Source organism: Otolemur garnettii, unplaced genomic scaffold (genome assembly GCF_000181295.1).
Source record: "Otolemur garnettii isolate 467f Iridium unplaced genomic scaffold, OtoGar3 scaffold00107, whole genome shotgun sequence".
In the NCBI taxonomy this organism is placed as follows: Eukaryota; Metazoa; Chordata; class Mammalia; order Primates; family Galagidae; genus Otolemur; species Otolemur garnettii.
In genome coordinates, this window is record NW_003852502.1 from 1,638,793 (window position 1) to 1,655,864 (window position 17,072).

Below are 17,072 nucleotides of genomic sequence, written 5' to 3' on the forward strand. Positions count from 1 at the left end.
TCTCTGTATGGATGTTTTGTTAGTTCTTTGAGCCCCACAACATCCCTGTTAGAATTTCATCCACAGTTTATGGAAGGCAGGTGTCTAAACCAAAGGCACTCAGCTGCTGAGTGTGGAGCCAGGCCCAGGGTTTTATTCCAAACCTGTCTGCTGCTTCCACGAGGTCACACTAGCTCACCTTAATGTAAGAAGGAGACCCAGTCAGGGAGATTCTCACTGAACACAAACTCAGTGTCAATCACAGCACGTGAATCTGGGTTCAGAATAGGCCTGGTTCAGTAGCCCCTGAATATGACGGCAGGAGGGCTCCCTTTTCCAAGAGGATATATTCAAGACCCCTGGTGGGTGCCTACAACTGTGGGTAGCACTGAACCCCATATAGACTATGTTTTTTTTCTACACATCGTAACTATGGTAAATTTTAATTCACAAATTAGATTCAGTAAGAGAGTAACAATAATTAATAATAAAATAGAACAATTATAAAATCATTCTGTAATAAAAGTTATATGGATCTGCTCATTTATTTCTCTCAAAATATCTCATCGTACCGTACTGTGGGGAACTAAGATCAGAGAGGAAACCACAGACGAAGCTGAACCCCTGTCACATTTTACCACAGTAGAACCTCTGCAAGTTGACCAATCCGGGGACTGTGACACACTGGTCAACATACGGAGGTGGTCAGCATAAGGAACTAGGCTTACTGTTCTGATACGTACATGAGAGGCATGTCCAGTCTATGAAAATGAGCTCAAGTTAAGGAGGCGGTCAGTGCAGGGAGGCGGTCAGCTGTGGAGGTTTTACTGTATATGCTAACCTAACAAATGTTGCTTTTTAAAATTCTTTTCAAAATATTTAAATGACTTACCTACAGATCACAGAGCTGTTTTCCTATACCTGCAGTATCTATAAAAAAAAGTTGCTCAATTTGTTCTGAAGACCCTAACTTTTGAGAAGAATGTTTATAGCAAAAAAAAGAAAAAGAAAACTAGCTTAACTTTTGAAAGAACTTAGAGCTATCACATTCAGTTTGCTCACTGAGACATCAGGAAAAATTCACATAAAAGCCAAGGACAGAAAATAAACTTGCTATTTCATAAATGATAATTTTTATAAAATATTGATGACTCAAAACCAACAGGAAAAAAGTTATGCTCTAGAAAACAATACACAAGAAAGTCTGACATTACTGTGTAATTAAGGACATGAAACAAACATCTACTGAAAAAATCCTATACAGACCTGAAATTAATACAAACATTCACAACACACAGCCTTAATAGAAGGGGCTGTCCAAATTTCAAAAGAATTATAAGAGTTTTCCCATGGGCTTTTAAATTTATTTACAGTAAATCTCTAACTGATACATGGGCCTAACAGATAAAAATCTCTATGCCTTTGGTCATTGTGCTAACACTGTTTCCTCAAATAGTAAGTGTTACACACTCCACAAGTGCAAGTCACAAGTTCCACAAAGAGGCAATGGGTCCCCTCCCCCATGTTGGGCCCCTGGCTGCCACTGTCACCTGCTCCCCTCACCTTCCTGAGGTCTATCGGCATCACAGGACAGTGACTTGTTAGATATGGCCTCCTCAGTTTACTGTCAATGTTTTAGTTCCAATAAAATTTACCTTCCCAGCACCTTTAGCTCATTAAAAACTTTCTCTAGCCAAATGACAATTGACAGGTGACTATTTTATTAAATATGTACCACAGCAGGATAAATGAACAATTGATTCTCCTCTAATTGGAGAATAACGGGAAACTCTCCTGGAGAAAGGGAGGAGCTGGTTCAGCCTCTTGTACAAATACAGGCATCCTGAGTACAAAAGTCACAGACGCAGCACCCGGGCTTCCCGGACTACCATAGCCAAAGGCATGACGGGGTCACAGCTGTGCTGAAGACAAGCACCATTCCTGTGCTCTGTCTCTCTGTGAAGGATCCATGTCTTGGACTTGAATCCTAGCTTCAACCCTACCAGCCAGGCTGTTGAAATCGAAACTAACTCTTTCTCTGAAACTCTCTCCAGATTTCATCTGTAGAATGACACTAAGGCTGCCTGCATGGGGTGAATGGGAGCAAGGTCATGTCCAGAAAGGAACTAGTACAGTCCCAGAGCACAGAAGGTGCTCTCAAGATGGCCAGTCTTCACGTCAGAGTTTACAAATAGATATTCTGGCCACTCACTAGTAAACTGCGGTATCTTATCTGGGTTTTATGATGCTTATCCAACACATTAGAAGATATTCATTTTAAACTATTAGCTCAGCTTTAGAAATGTGTAAGAATGGTTTTTTATACCCACCAAGATGATTTAAGTCAGGGCACAAAAGTGGAAATTGAAAATGCAGAAGTTTGGGAGAGAAAGCAAATGTGACCAAGGGTTTGTGACCTTGGGTTTGTGACCAAGCAAGGAATGTGATTAATGACGGAGGCAGTTACAGAATCAATGAAGAAGCGCAGTCTGCCTGAGCAAATGCCCTCCAACTGTGAGACACGTATGTGTTCACAGATTATATTAAGTTACCAAGGACTTCAAAACTGGATAATTGCCTCTGTGACCTTAAAAAAGGAGTAAGTATCCAACTTCTGTATTCTAGAGTGAGATCTCATATACAATGTTTGGTTACAACATAACTCAGATGGCTAGAGGGGACATCTGTGCCACTTACACAAGGCAACCAAAGAGGATTATAATTACGAGTCCAAGCACATCAGCATGGCTATAGCAAGTGGAGAATTACAGTAGGGCCCTATCCACAGTGTCACTTCACACAATTTCAGTTACGTGCAATCATCTCTAACCCAAAGATGAAAAATGAAAAATGTCAGAAATAAACAATTCTTAAGTTTAACATGTTTGAGTCATCCTGAGTAAAGTAATGAAATCTCATATTGTCCTGCTCCACCCTGCCTGGTACATGAATCAGCCCTTTGGACACCATACCCACTCCGTGCAGGCCGCCCACCCCAGCCCGTCAATCACTTAGCAGCTGAGATCAGCTGTTGAGTTATCTCAGTGCTATGCTCAAGTACCCTTTATGTTACTTAATAATGGCCCCAAAGAAAAAGAGCAATGAGGCTGACCTGTCACTGTAATCGTGCTTTTTTAAATAATAATTATTATTAACCTCTCACTGTGCTTAATTTACAAATTAAACTATATTACAGCTGTGTGTGTATAAGAAAAATAGTACTGTATATACAGATGCTTGTCAATGCATAATGAGGTTACATCCTGATAAACCCATCGTATGTTGAAAATACCATAAATCGAAAGGGTATTTTCAACTTGCAATGGGTTTACCCGGACACAGCCCCTGGTAAACCGAGGAGCCTCCTGAGTGTTATTGCTTTCCCACCACAGTAAGTCAAACCACCTGCTGTCGTGCACTGTGTGCTTAGAGATCGATGCCATCTGACATCTCACGCATCCACCGAGGGTCCTGGAACACACCCCTCCCAGAGAAGGCTGGACTACAATATTTTCAATTAATTATAAATACCATCTCTCAGAACACGTTTGGCGGCTTTCTTGTCTCCCCAAAAAATACATAAATGAAGTAATCAAAGCCTATATTTTTTTTCCGGGTAAGTTCTATAAATTGGGAAAGTGGAGAAAAAGATCCCTCCTGCATGATCAGTAGTGAACAGAGCTTCCTCGGGCCAAAGATAAAAACGGGCCAGGACCCAGCAGATGTATCTGTGTCTAGGAGAGAGACATGAAAAAGTAGAATTTTTTGAGTTTTCTACTCAGATCTGCAGACGAGGATTTCAGCAGACTTTCCATGGTGTTTCTGGTCATGGCAAATGCCCACGACACACCCACCGTGAAACCTCACACCACACGCGAACACGATAAAGCTTATCACAGCTAGATTTCCAGGGGAAGAACAATGTTCCAGGAAGTGGTGACGGTTCTGGTCTCTAGCAACTTTCTCCAATCCAAGAGCAGACTGGGCTCCTTTGGAAGCACCCTGGTCAGAGGAAGATCAATTAAGCCTCCTGTACGGAGCTGGGGACCGGCCACGGCCTCTCACGGTTGTGCTGTGATTGCCTGCACAGCGGACAGTGTGCTCCTGCCAGAAACATAAGCCAGATAATGGTGCCAGAGGCTGGTTTAAAGCTTCAGTTACCTCATTCACCCTTCACAAACCTTCACCTTGGCAAATCTGAGTAAGTGAAGTTGGCATCAAGAGCTCGCTGTAGGCGAATCTGTGAAGCTCAGGCAGCTCGACGGCAGACTCTCTCAACTCTCTTTCCATCACCCTGTCTTACTGTTATTTTCCATAACCCCCTTCAGAGTCTTAATGAATCTTCTGATTCCATGTACCCAAAGAAAAATCTCTCTCCTGAGTTTCATTCTGTGGCCAACAGAGAGAGTTGATTTAATCAACAACTTGTTTCTTTTGAAGGACCTAATAGGCTCTGAGCCCACTGGAAGCACTAGAAATATGACGCATGGATTGTTAAATCATCATATCTACCCAAATCCACCCAAAAGGGCTTCAACAGTCCAGCTTGGAGGGCAGGAAGACGCGGGAAACAACTGCAGAACAATAATGTACAATGAAATGTCAGGGAGTCGTGCTCTGAGGGCAAAAGGACTCAGGAGCGAGGAATCCGTATGAGATCGCCAAGAATAATGTGGGGAGGAACTGAGACCAGAATTAAACTTTGAAGCACAAGGAGCATAATGTGGTGGGGGAGAAAGGTAGAAAACAATTAAAGTTGGATAATACTAAAATAGAAGCTGGTGCATTTAATACCATCCTGCTTAAGCACTGTTAAGGGCTGAGCACCGTAGGCAACTGTAACACAACCGGCAGTGTTTGTGTACAGGGACAGTGCAAGTGTGGAAGAAAAGATAAAAACTGGTGCACCTGCTGCGGGAGTGTGCCGTGAATGGAGCTTGCAAGACTGGAATTGCTCTGGGTGAGTCAGAGAGTGAGCAGGGAGCGGCAGTGGAGGCCAAGGACGTCACTGTGCTCCCCTGCAGACTCCACAGACACTGCACTGAGGCGACAATAGATTCCCAATCAAATATTTTGCTTTCTTTAATAATAAATCTATCTTACCTTAATGCAACCTTTTTGCTTAATAAATGTCTCGATTTGTTAATTTTTTAATTCTTTTACAATAACAGCTTAAGATACAAACACACAGTCACACAAAATTATTTCTTTCTTCATTTTCTTATTCCATATGCTTTTTTCTATTTTTTGATTTTTTTTCTTTGCTTTTTAACTTTAAAAAAAAAAAAGAAACTAAGGCACACACACAGGAATCTAGGCCCTGCACTTCCACTGCCACATCTTGTCCCAGTAGAAGGGTTTCCGGGACAGTAACACACAAGGAGCTGTTAATTCTGCTCTGGTAAGCAGATGGAGGGCACTCCAGCACGATGACGGAAGGCAAGCACAGCAGTGGAGATACAGCAGCCTTGTCACTTCCCATCAGCAGCCAGGACCATGCATTGTGTGACTGGCAGTGCAGCTGTTCACACCAGCATGTGACACTCCGTGCTAGGACCTTACCACAGCTGTGACGTCACATGGGACCGCCACCCAATAATGCTGTTCCTCACCCCGCAAAATGTGGGTGGTTCGTTACTCTGCATATGGCTGTGTCATCAGACACTAAATTAGTAAAATATTTTAGGGGGGAAAGGTCTTTGGAAGACGTGAAGTCACACCTCCTTAAAGGCTGCCTGACCCTCCCGCACTCAGACGTGGACACATCTGCTCTGAAACTGGGATCTGCTCTGGAGAGACTCACCTCGGCCCTGCAGAAGTTGACGTGTCTCTGCAGGATCTCATGGGGGATCTAACCCTGTTTGCTTTTGTTACTTTACCAGAACAGAGTGCTTGCTCTCTTAAACCAAACCACACACACTCACACACATTCATACACATGCACTCACACACACTCTCACACTCACATTCTCCAACACACACTCACCCAAATGCACACTCACCCCCACACACACACTCACATGCACTCAGACACACTCTTAGGCACCTCACATGCATATACACACGAACTCACACATTCTCACACTCACACACACTCAAATGATTTTGTTCTCTATATTTGGTCAAGAATCACATTTAAGTATCTGGACAAGGAGGAAAAAAAATACTTTGAATAACATGGCGCTTTCACCTTGATACTGATGCCTTCCTCTATGACACCAAAACAATAAGCTGAAAGTGAAAATTTTCAACAAAACTTGTTTGGCATCAGGTGGAGAAAAAAATTAAAACCCACTTGTTTTTCTCAATTCAGAACCATTTGAGAGGTTGGTTTATTTTCAGAGCTCAATTTTACCAAACAGGTATATGTGTGGGGGAAAGATTTCTGTGGGGACTTACTTGCAAGACCAAGAACAGCTTTATTGTAGGGAACTTAGTACAATGCAGGTTCCAAGGCAGCAGGTCTGGGTGGGGCCTGAGATCTGTATTTCTGTCTGGCCTCCAGGGGGCGTCGGCACTGCAGGTACCCAGCCCACCTGGCACAGCAAGGCCGGGGGCATGGAGAGTTGTTTCAAATTTTTCAGGGACTTATTCCTGCCGTTTACCACCACATGCCAGTGTATCAAGTAAAATATCTACTATTTTAGTAAAATATATCTATCATACATAAAACTCTGCAGTGGGGCAAAGAAAACCCTGGAACTACTTAATAATGAGTATTAAAGTTTTGTAATAACTGTTTCTGTGGCATTTGATAAGAAGGAACTCAGATTATTTTAAAGACTTCATTATTCAATTTCTTTCTCTTTGTTCTTCCTTCCAAATTGGGGAGCAGAAACAAAAAGAGAAAGGGCAGCTTTATTCGACTGTCACAGAGCCTGACTCCGTTTCTGATGTTTGGTGAACACCTGTCACTTCCCACCACCCTCTTCTCCTCCCCCCTGCAGCTGGCATGCTCAGAAGCCTTTGCCCCTGCAGGAATTATCCACTACTTGAGCCCCTGTCCTTAGAGAATCCTCCCCTGGCCCCAGTCTCTAACCACAATAGAAACCCCAAGCCAGTCTCCCGACCTGCTCTGTAAAGCCATCTTTGAATATCCTTGGGAGTTTCCCAACTCTCCCCACAAAGCCTCATTATAGGAGCAAGTCAGCTTTTTATTTTCTCTCAGAGCAAGTGTGCTATCCTCACTCTGGACATGGAAATCATATTTTGGGTGGGGTCCGTTCTGTCACCACTGAGTGTCCCCGTGAACTTCAGGCACATGCGTGAGCAGTAAATTTCACAGGCTTTGAAGTTCAAGTTTGAGCTGAAATTGATGAATTCCTAAGAATCAAAAGCAATTTTAAAAAATTATGAAATATGCTCATTATTTAATTAAAGGATTAGAAGTAAATAATTAAACAGAGCACAGTTTGAAGCCGTTATTAAAGAAAAATTCATGGTGTAGCCCACCCTCCCCCGCACATTGTGGGTTCTTAATAAAAGATATATATTTATTTTAGGAAGAAAAGCTACTTCAATTCGAGTGATGTGGTTCGTACACGCTAAGCATGACAAGGTTTTTTCCCACCTAAACAACCATTTTGTGGCATTTAATAAGTTATAAAGCAGAGTCTCTCACAGAAGGGCCACATGGTTAGTAACACCACAGTCGTGTGAGCCCGGAAAAGGCCAGCTTCGGATGATCTGTTCCAACTGTGCAACCTAAATCATCCACAAACAAAGTTTTCTTGGAAGCTTTGATTTCTCTATATAAACCAGGGGTTCTCAATCTGTGGGTCGTAACCCACAGGAACTGTATTAAAGGGTGGCGGCATTAGGAAGGTTAAGAACCACTGAGATAAACCCTTCACACCATCCATTCATCCCTCACAGAGCACGCAAGGTCCGAGGAGGAATTTGTTGTCATCCTCTTTTCCTGTCTCTAGAACCTAATACGGTGCTTGGTAAATAAGAGTCATTCAAAAACTAATTATTGAGTGAAACTCATCCACCTAGAATTCATTGAATGCCTCAATATCAAAGTTCTGATTACAGAGGCTAAATATTTTGGATACTGTAGACACAAAATATCTTAAATGAAAGTTAAGTGGTTGCATTAGTTATAATGATTTTCCTCCCACTAATGGTGTTCTAGGCGCACAGGGTGGTGACCAAAAGGCACGACTTGTTCCATGACCCTTAACGTCGGGCCAGATGTTGAAACCGTGAGATACAGGCAACTTGCCAACTCGGCCCTGGCAGGGTCATTCATGGGAGATTTTGCCAGCAGGAGCAAAAGGAAGGTGGCTAATGTCGCTGGGGTGGAAGTTCAAGGGTGGGAAGCTCCAGTGACAGGTGCGTGAGTGCCTTCTCACCTGTGTGGGAAGCCGGTCTCAGGTGGGAGAGGGTGAAACTTGCCTCCTCAATAGATTGCATGGGTAGCCCCATATCCAAGCCATCCCCACATGACCACCTGACCTTGTGACTTTCTAGTTGTCCCTGAAGACGCCATAGTCTATTTCTAATCAGCTTGATGTTGTAGTCAACTGTCCATAACATGGAGAAATTAGCTTGCTGGTCCCCAAGCTTTCGTGTTTCTCTTCTTGCTTTTGTGCCTCTGCCTGCTGTAAGAACAGGCCCCAGCTATCAGAGTCAAGTGCCCGGGGAGCCTCACCTGACAGCCAGAAGCCCTCAGGCATGTGAGTGAGCCCAGGCAAAGTGAGCAGGGCTGCCTGACCACCCTGTGGCTAATGCCAGACACAAAACCGAGAATTATTAATTAGTGTACACCTCCAAAGTGGTATGCACCAGCACTATTGCACAGCATTCTTGTGGAAATAAATAATCCACACACTTGTCTACCTTTTTTAGCCACTTGGATATCCCTCTTTTACTTTTAAATTTCAGATTGATATGAGGGATTCCACCCATGAATGGGTTAATAAACTGTGGTACAGTATACCATGGATAGCCTCTTTTTTGAAGCATTTATCTATTCAAGCTCTCTGATGGATTAAAGAAAAGTTAGACATTTATAGCCAGGCATTGTGGCTCACACCTGTAATCATAGCATTCTGGGAGGCTGAGGCAGGTGGATGGCTTGAGCTCACCAGTTCAAAACCAACCTGAGCAAGAACAAGACCCTGTCTTTACTAAAAATAGAAAGACTAGCCAGGTGTGATAGCTGGCATCTGCAGTCTCAGCTACTTGGAACGCTGAGGCAGAAGGATCACTTGAGCCCAGGAGTTTGAGGTTGCTGTGAGCTAGGCTGAAGCCATGGCACTCTAGCCTGGGGTAACAGAATGAGACAGAAAATAAAACCCTTATGATGTGTTGGGATTTTATGATCCTGATGGTGGGAGCCAAGCTCTCTCTGCATTCCTCTGTCAGCCTCCCTGCACAACTGGTAACTTTCTATTGTTCCCTAAACCCAACGGTTGCACAACGTGGGGGTCTATTTATATCATCCTGACTTCTTTTCTTGATTATCAGTCATACATTTTCATCTTTTCCCATGTTCAGTAATTGCTTCATTGCATGCAGAACACAGTGTATAAAAAGAACTCTTCTGGCTCCAGACGGCGGTATCTACCACCAGACGGAATTCCTCCACTCTTTTAGGTAGATGGGGTGAAGGGAGGAGGAGGTCGATCCAAGTCAGATGTTGAGCTGTACTGGGCGGGGGTTCAGTTGCGGTCAATCTCTGTCTGGGTCTTGCTTTTCTCTGTTCCTAAAAGATGACCCTTCTGGGATTTTGATTCAAAGTACAGGAGGGATCCTTCTCAACCTCGACACTCTGAAGAATACCCACATCTCCAACTCAGCATCTCAGAGTTTGTTTGTCTACCCACCAGTCCCCAGCTAACTTCACAATCTGGTACACGCCCTGAAAGAAAGATCGGCCATGTCCCATTTCTGTACTCCACCGTAAGTCTTATTTCTGAAGAAGATTTGCAGGTCTATAGAGATTTTGTTGTACCTTTTGATAGTTTCAGCCTAGCTTCTTGTGATGCTGGAATTTAGCAAACATCCAGTGGGAGAAGCCATCTGTGCTTACTGGGCCTCTCCTGAGATAATCAATGAGAGATTAGCCAACTTCTCTTTCTGACAATTTCTGCAGGAAAACCGCCAGGCATCATCTGCTCACTTCAGAAAATGCTTTCATTTTGGTCATTTTGGTTCAGCTAGTCATTGTTTTTGTAGCTCTCTGATGCTTTTAAAACTATTATTTTATAATTCATCTGACCTTTCCTAGTTGCTTCTGTGAAAGCATTGACCTGCCATTAACTGTCCCAAGCCATGGAGAAGTAAACATCTCCTGCACCTTTGTTCAACAAAGATTTTCAGAAAAAAATAATAACTAAACTTGAACATGTTATTTCACAGAAATAATTTGTAATGTACTTAAATGAAAGTTTGAAAACATTTATTATGCTGGAAGCAGTGGCTCACACCTATAATTCTAGCTCTCCAGCAGGCCAAGGTGGGTGAATTATTTGAGCTCAGGAGTTTAAGACCAGCCTGAGCAAGAGTGAGATCCCGTCTCTAAAAAATAGCTAGGGGTTGTGGTAGCCTGTAGTCCCAGCTACTTGGGAGGCTGAGGCAAAAGAATTGCTTGAGCCTAGGAGTTTGAGGTTGCTGTGAGCTGTGACGCCATGGCACTCTCCCCAGGGTGACAAAGTGAGACAGTGTCTCTAAATAAAAAAATTGATGAATACAAATATACTATTTTTCCTTTATAGTTTAGAAATATATTAAATGTAACAGTGTTCCTAGGAGCTTATTGTGAAATATAGGCTTAGGTTAAAATAGGATTTGATGTGAATCACCTTTTATGTGTAACTGTGATATTTCTTAAGACCTAAATTTTACCTAGCTTCTCTCCTAACTCCATCACTGGCTACTCGGAGCATCTAAGGTCTTCTCTTAATTTGCTCAAGCATTAAAATCAGTGGTCTCCAAGCAGCCTAATAAATTGACCCTCCCAAGTCAACATGCTCAAAATATCTGTAAAATATTTATGTAGTGTTTCTAAGGAAACACTAATTGAAATAGTGTATTTCTTTTCTGAAAATTGGTAATCTGCACATCAGCTGAACCTTGATTCTCTTCTTTGATCTGCCTTAAAACGATACTTCCCCGGGCACAAGTTTATTGATTAAAAGATAATTTTACAGAGGAGATGGAATTAGCCATGTACAATGTGGAGCATACAGTATGCTATGAGAAAAATTGTGAGTGGACGTGTTCCTCATCCTCTCACTTCCATATAAAAGATTGCAAGACCATGATACTAAAATTGTTATGATGCAGGAAGGATTATACACGGCTTCCATGTCAAGATCGCACGCACGTGTCAGAAGTATATTTGGAGCCAATCTCCTTGGGTCTCTTCCATTTGAGCGCTGACTCCCCTGTGTTCTATACCATCATTTCAAGAATGTTTGTACAGTTAACAGCCTTTGAAGATAAAAAATAATGTCTTTCTTTAGAGCAACAGCTCTCAACCAAGGGTGATTTCATTCCCCACAGGATATTTGGCAATGTCGAGAGATATTTTTCATTGTCATCACCATTAGCCCTCCACAGCAAAGCACCATCCAGCCCCAAGCATTAATAGTGCCAAGATTGAGAAACTGCTTTGGGACAAAGGGAAGACTTGCGTCCTGCCCCTGATAGAATGCTCAGGTTTCCTGAGCTCAGGGTTTTGTCTTATAATGCACCCTCCTATCTGTGCAGATGTTACCTGGCCATTTTGGTGTAACCTATGAGTTACGCATCACCTGGGACTCAGGGAATCACACAGACAATTTCATGCTTCTGCCATTGCCCCTGCTGTGAGTTATAACTGTCTCTCGTCTCTGACACAGGGGACTCACATCTTTCCATCAGCATTATGAAACTGTGGCAGTTAAATTAAAAACAGGGTAAAAACCGCAGATCCTTCACATTTCTTGACATATCATTCTAGGTTACAAATAATAATAAACATAAAATAAACTGCTTTTGAAAAGTATTTCAACCTAGATGGTATAGAAGTTAATTTTCTAAGCATTTGCATAAAATAATTAAAAAATAAACATAACAACAGAAAAATGGCCAAAGATAGCATCACATGATTCACATTTTTATAAGTACATTTTTATACACAATGTAAAGGATCTGCCTTGTTGTTAATCAAATAAATGCAAATAAAATGAGATTTTTAATTTCTCAGATTAGCAAACTTTCGTAAGTTTGATCGCATTCAATACTGATGAATCCTGGAGGAAAATCACCCTTATGCCCTCTAGATAAGAATAGGATATAGGGAGGAGGCTGTAGCTCAGTGAGTAGGGTGCCGGCCCCATATACCAAGGGTGGTAGGTTTGAACCTGGCCCCGGCCAAAACTGCAACAACAACAACGACAACAAAAGAATAGGATATAGAGGAGGTATTCTAGAGAAAAAAATAAACAATCCAAACTTCGTATGTGTACATACTCCTCAATCTAATGTTCAAATTGTTAAAGGTTCATTTTTCTCTATGAGCTTATGCTTTATGTTCATCAAGGTCTGTGCAAGAAGGTCCACTGTGTGGTTTCTTATAATAGAAAGAAAAAACAATCTAAGTTATATCTCCTAAGCAATGGAAATCATGTTTTGTGTATCCAATATTTTAATGATATGCATCCACTAAACAGAATGGTCCAGACATGTCTATAATTGCAATTATAGAAAGAACTGCAAGGGTTGTCTGTAATGAGGGAAATCACACCCCACTATAGTGTACTTCATAGATATACCTTTCTGGAAATAAAAGAGAGATGCAGGCAGAGGTGGACTGACAGAAGAAGACAGATCAGGGTGATGGTTCGGAAAGAGAAGAGGATGGCACAGCTAGCTTTGAGTGTGCAGAATTCGGAATCACACGCAAATTTTTTCTGTGGTCATTCACACAGGTGATAATAGAAGTGAAAAGGAAAAGACAGAATGATAAGCATTTTGGAGATAAATCTGAAAAATTATTATTTCTGTGGCCCATCCCTTCCACTCCGGCTGCGGCCCTGTCCAACCATCTGATTCAGAATCTCACTTCCGTCTCTGGGATGGGACCCTGGGTTCAGAAACTGGCCCTTTTAACAAGCTTCCCCAGTATCCTTTGCCTTACAAGATCTCAAGAGTGAAAGGGTAACTCTCAGTTTTAAGGTTTGGGGAATCCATGTAGTGAGACCCTCTTTATCTTTCTTCCACCCAGCTGTACCATGCAGGGTTGGTGAGAACACACTCAATGTTTCCATCTCTCCTGTGCAAAAGAAGCCATCTTTCCAAGGTGCTCTGGACCCCCACCTACGCCCCATGAATACTTCCCTTTCCCCTGATTCAGTCCACAACCTTCAAAGTCAACACAAAGAGCCACTAGGTCATATTTTTGTGGGCTTGTAAGTGTGATTGAAACCGTCTTTCAGGTTGTTGTAAATCATGGGCTGCAGTGGAAAGATAAAAGTTGAATGGAGAAAAAAATTAATAATAAAGAAACTAACCAACATCTGTTGTTAAATGTTAAACGCCACATTTATAGGCATAGTGTATCTTTGGTGAGTTTCAGTCTGTAATGGCATTTATACAAAAGGAGAAAAGACAACTAATGGCAGAAACAAAGATGACTAGTTTCACAAATCAAACCCTACAGTAGTGCATTTCAGTCTCTTTTCATTTAAAATATGAAGTTAGGTAAGAAAGAAGAGAGATGTGTGGAGACAGCTGTGGTTGAGTGTTGATTTGCTTGGATTCTTCTGAATGCCCACAGTGGAAACTTCCAGGCAATAATAAAAGGCTGCCTCCAAGGCCTTCCCATATTTTCATCACTGCGTCATTTTTTACAGCCACTCCGTTCAGACCCGTATGTCATCTTACAACCACAGAAGTGGAAGGTTCCTTTCTAGTCACTGATAACCATTAAAAACTATTTTCCATTTCCATTTAGTCCCCTTTTTGATAGACACTTTAATTCTAACTTTTGGCACTTTTAATATTAAACATTAGTTGTTACACTTTTAAATGTTACGTTCTTCAAGAAATTAATTAAAGGCAACGTCCCTGAGACCCAGACACTCACTACTCAGTGCCCCCCAGTGTTTACCGACCTCCTCAGCTACGTCTTTCTCTCTAGGCAGCGACAGAATGGCAGTGCTTTCCCCAGCTTTGTTCTCATCCTGTACCAGGGGTTCTCAACCTGTGGGTCGCAACCAATGAAAATACATCCTGCATATCAGATATTTACATTACGATTCATAGCAGTAGCAAAATTACAGTTATGAAGTAGCAACAAAAATAATTTTATGGTTGGGGGTCACCACAACACGAGAAACTGTATTAAAGGGTCGCGGCATTAGGATGGTTGAAACCACTGCTGTAGATACTGAATCAACCATCCGCCCTGTGCATCTCTCAAAGCCAAGTCTGGGGCCCACCTCTAAGACCTGTGAAGGAAAGAAACCCCGTCACCAAACTGTGATCTAACCTCACCTGACACTTGCTACTTTCTCATCTTTCTTTCCTTTTCACTCAACTTGTTCTCTTGGTTGTGTCACATACTCTCTCACAGAGCAGCTTCAGTGACGCTGGCACCGAGCAACACACAAACAATTAAACTGAGCCTGGCAAGGGTAGCCAGTGAACCAAAGTCCCGCCTCACTGTGCTCCCTCCTACCGGCTGACAAAGATCATCCTCACATGTGAAAACGCCCCTTCCTGAACGCTTTGCCCCCATCAAGGCATCAGCATCACGTGTTCAGTAACATGAACTTGAACTTCTCATTCATTCCCCTTAGAATCCCTCATACACACAGGGGCCACCTCTTCCCAGCGTCTCAGAGGCCTCTCTTCACCTGCTGCCTGTTGACCATTCCCTGATGCTCTGAAGTGTTCCTAGGAAGGCCTTGGAACCCCAGCTTCTTTCTCCCATGTGTAGCAGCAGTGATTACAAAACAAAAGCAAAAATGAACACCAGCACCCCACAGAGCAGGTGCCTGTGGCCAGATTTGTGTCCCCCGCCCTGGGCTGCTGACTGGAGCTTCTCCCTCAGCGACGTGTCTATTTATGTTCATACGGAGGAAACAGCCTGTTTGTTTGACTTCTGTTCTTGACAAAGCAGTACATTTTAAAACGCGGCTCTGAGCTCAACATTATTTGCTGAAGAGCAATATTTAACCTGGATGAAAATCCCCAACCCGGGAGCTACAGGTGTGCGGACGTCAGAAGCACAAACCAGCCGCCTTCTTCAGGGAGCTCCGTCACAGCAGCAGCACAGTTGTGTGACTGTGACTTTCACCGGCTGCTAGGGAACAAGTGTCCGTGGTGACGCAGGAGGCTGGGCAGGAAGTGCCCTCTGAGAGTGTTTGTCCCCGGCCCCCATCTGCTGTCCGCCCACTGCAGTTCGCTCATCAGCGTCCGTGCTGGGAGCTAATGGATACTCTGTAGGAAGTAATTTTTCTTTGTAAATGTCTGTTGACAAAATGGACATGAAAACCCCATGAGAGCTCCTCCATGCCTAACGAAGTTTTCCCAGCCTGCCAGCGATGGTGTTTTGAGAAGTCTGGTTCTGGAGTTTAGCTGTGAATTTCACATTCTTAGCCTGATCTTTTTTTTTTTTGAGACAGAGCCTCAAGCTGTCCCCCTGGGTAGAGTGCAGTGGCATCACAGCTCACAGCAACCTCCAACTCCTGGGCTCAAGAGAGTCTCCTGCTTCAGCCTCCCAAGTAGCTGGGACCACAAGCCCCCGCCACAATGCCCGGCTATTTTTTGGTTGCAGCCATCATTGTTGTTTGGCAGGCCCAGGCTGGATTCAAACCCGCCACCTTAGGTGTATGTGGCTGATGCCTTAGCCACTTGAGCCACAGGCGCCGAGCCTCTTAGCCTGATCTTCATCCTTAAATAGGCTTTCAAACACCAAAAATAAAAAAGGGCGAAGTGAGTAAACCTAAGGCAAAGAGGTTTTATTTATCTCTGTTGCCTGTTTCTTTTAGAACTATTTAAAGGAAAATTTTTAAATACCATGTATTTATTATGTATCCCAGCACCCGGAGGTGTGTTGGTAAATGTTTAACTATATCTGGGGGAAAAGGAAAAGCTCTGATTTCACTGTTTGCGGATTTCCATTGAGTACATACTCCCTCCACGCCAATTTCAAGCTACAACATGATTCTCTGAATGCAAAATTGGGGAAAATTGGGAACAATTAATTCTCCTGTAAGCTGGTTACCAACAGTCTCACCACGCCCTGCCACCCATTCGAATGCAAAAGGGGCTCCACTCATCAAAAATCACCATCCTTCCTTACAGATGATCCCCATAAATTCAAAGTATGATTCTGTTTGGCTGAAGGCCACACAAACACGTATTCATAGAATCTTACCACGTTTCTGCTTTTTTTCTTTTCTTTCTCATTCCCGGCTGATTCAGCTCTCTCTCAGGCTTCTCACCTCAGGTTTCAAGTTACAGAAATGGTCGACTCCAAATAAAAACTGGGGTGTCTCTTATTTTAAGCAGTTTTTTAAAAAATGTCTGTGCATGATAAGACTGTGGCACGAAGCCACTGACACACCAGCCACGTGGAGTAGCTCACTGCCTGCCACTGTGAGCTCTTCTGAATTTTGTTTCCAAATGTTTAATACTTCTGATGGTGATTATTTTTATGAAAGTTGTAAAAGGAAATGATATATTTCTGGGAATATGTAAAGTCTACATGTCCATTCTTACCTTTGGAAAGTACAGAGAAAACAGTACTGTTTAAATAGATGAAAATCTAACACTTGATCAATTTAATGCCACAAATCAAAAATCTATTACGTAGAAAACCAGGTTGGCCATAGCTAAAGTGTTACTGAAATATCCTATGTTAAAACTACAGAGGAGGATTTTAAGTCAGAAGGCAAGGAAGAAGAAAGATTATGCAACAGTCCAGATGTGCGTCCCTCCACCAGTGGGCCCTGGAGCGACACGTGTAGCCTAAGTGCCAGCTCCCACCCGTGCTGGCTGTGCCGTCTGGGGCAAGTTGGACGCCCTTTCCTGCTGCATTTTCCTGCATTATGTTATGTGGGGATAACAGTAATATAGGTCTCTCTCTGTTA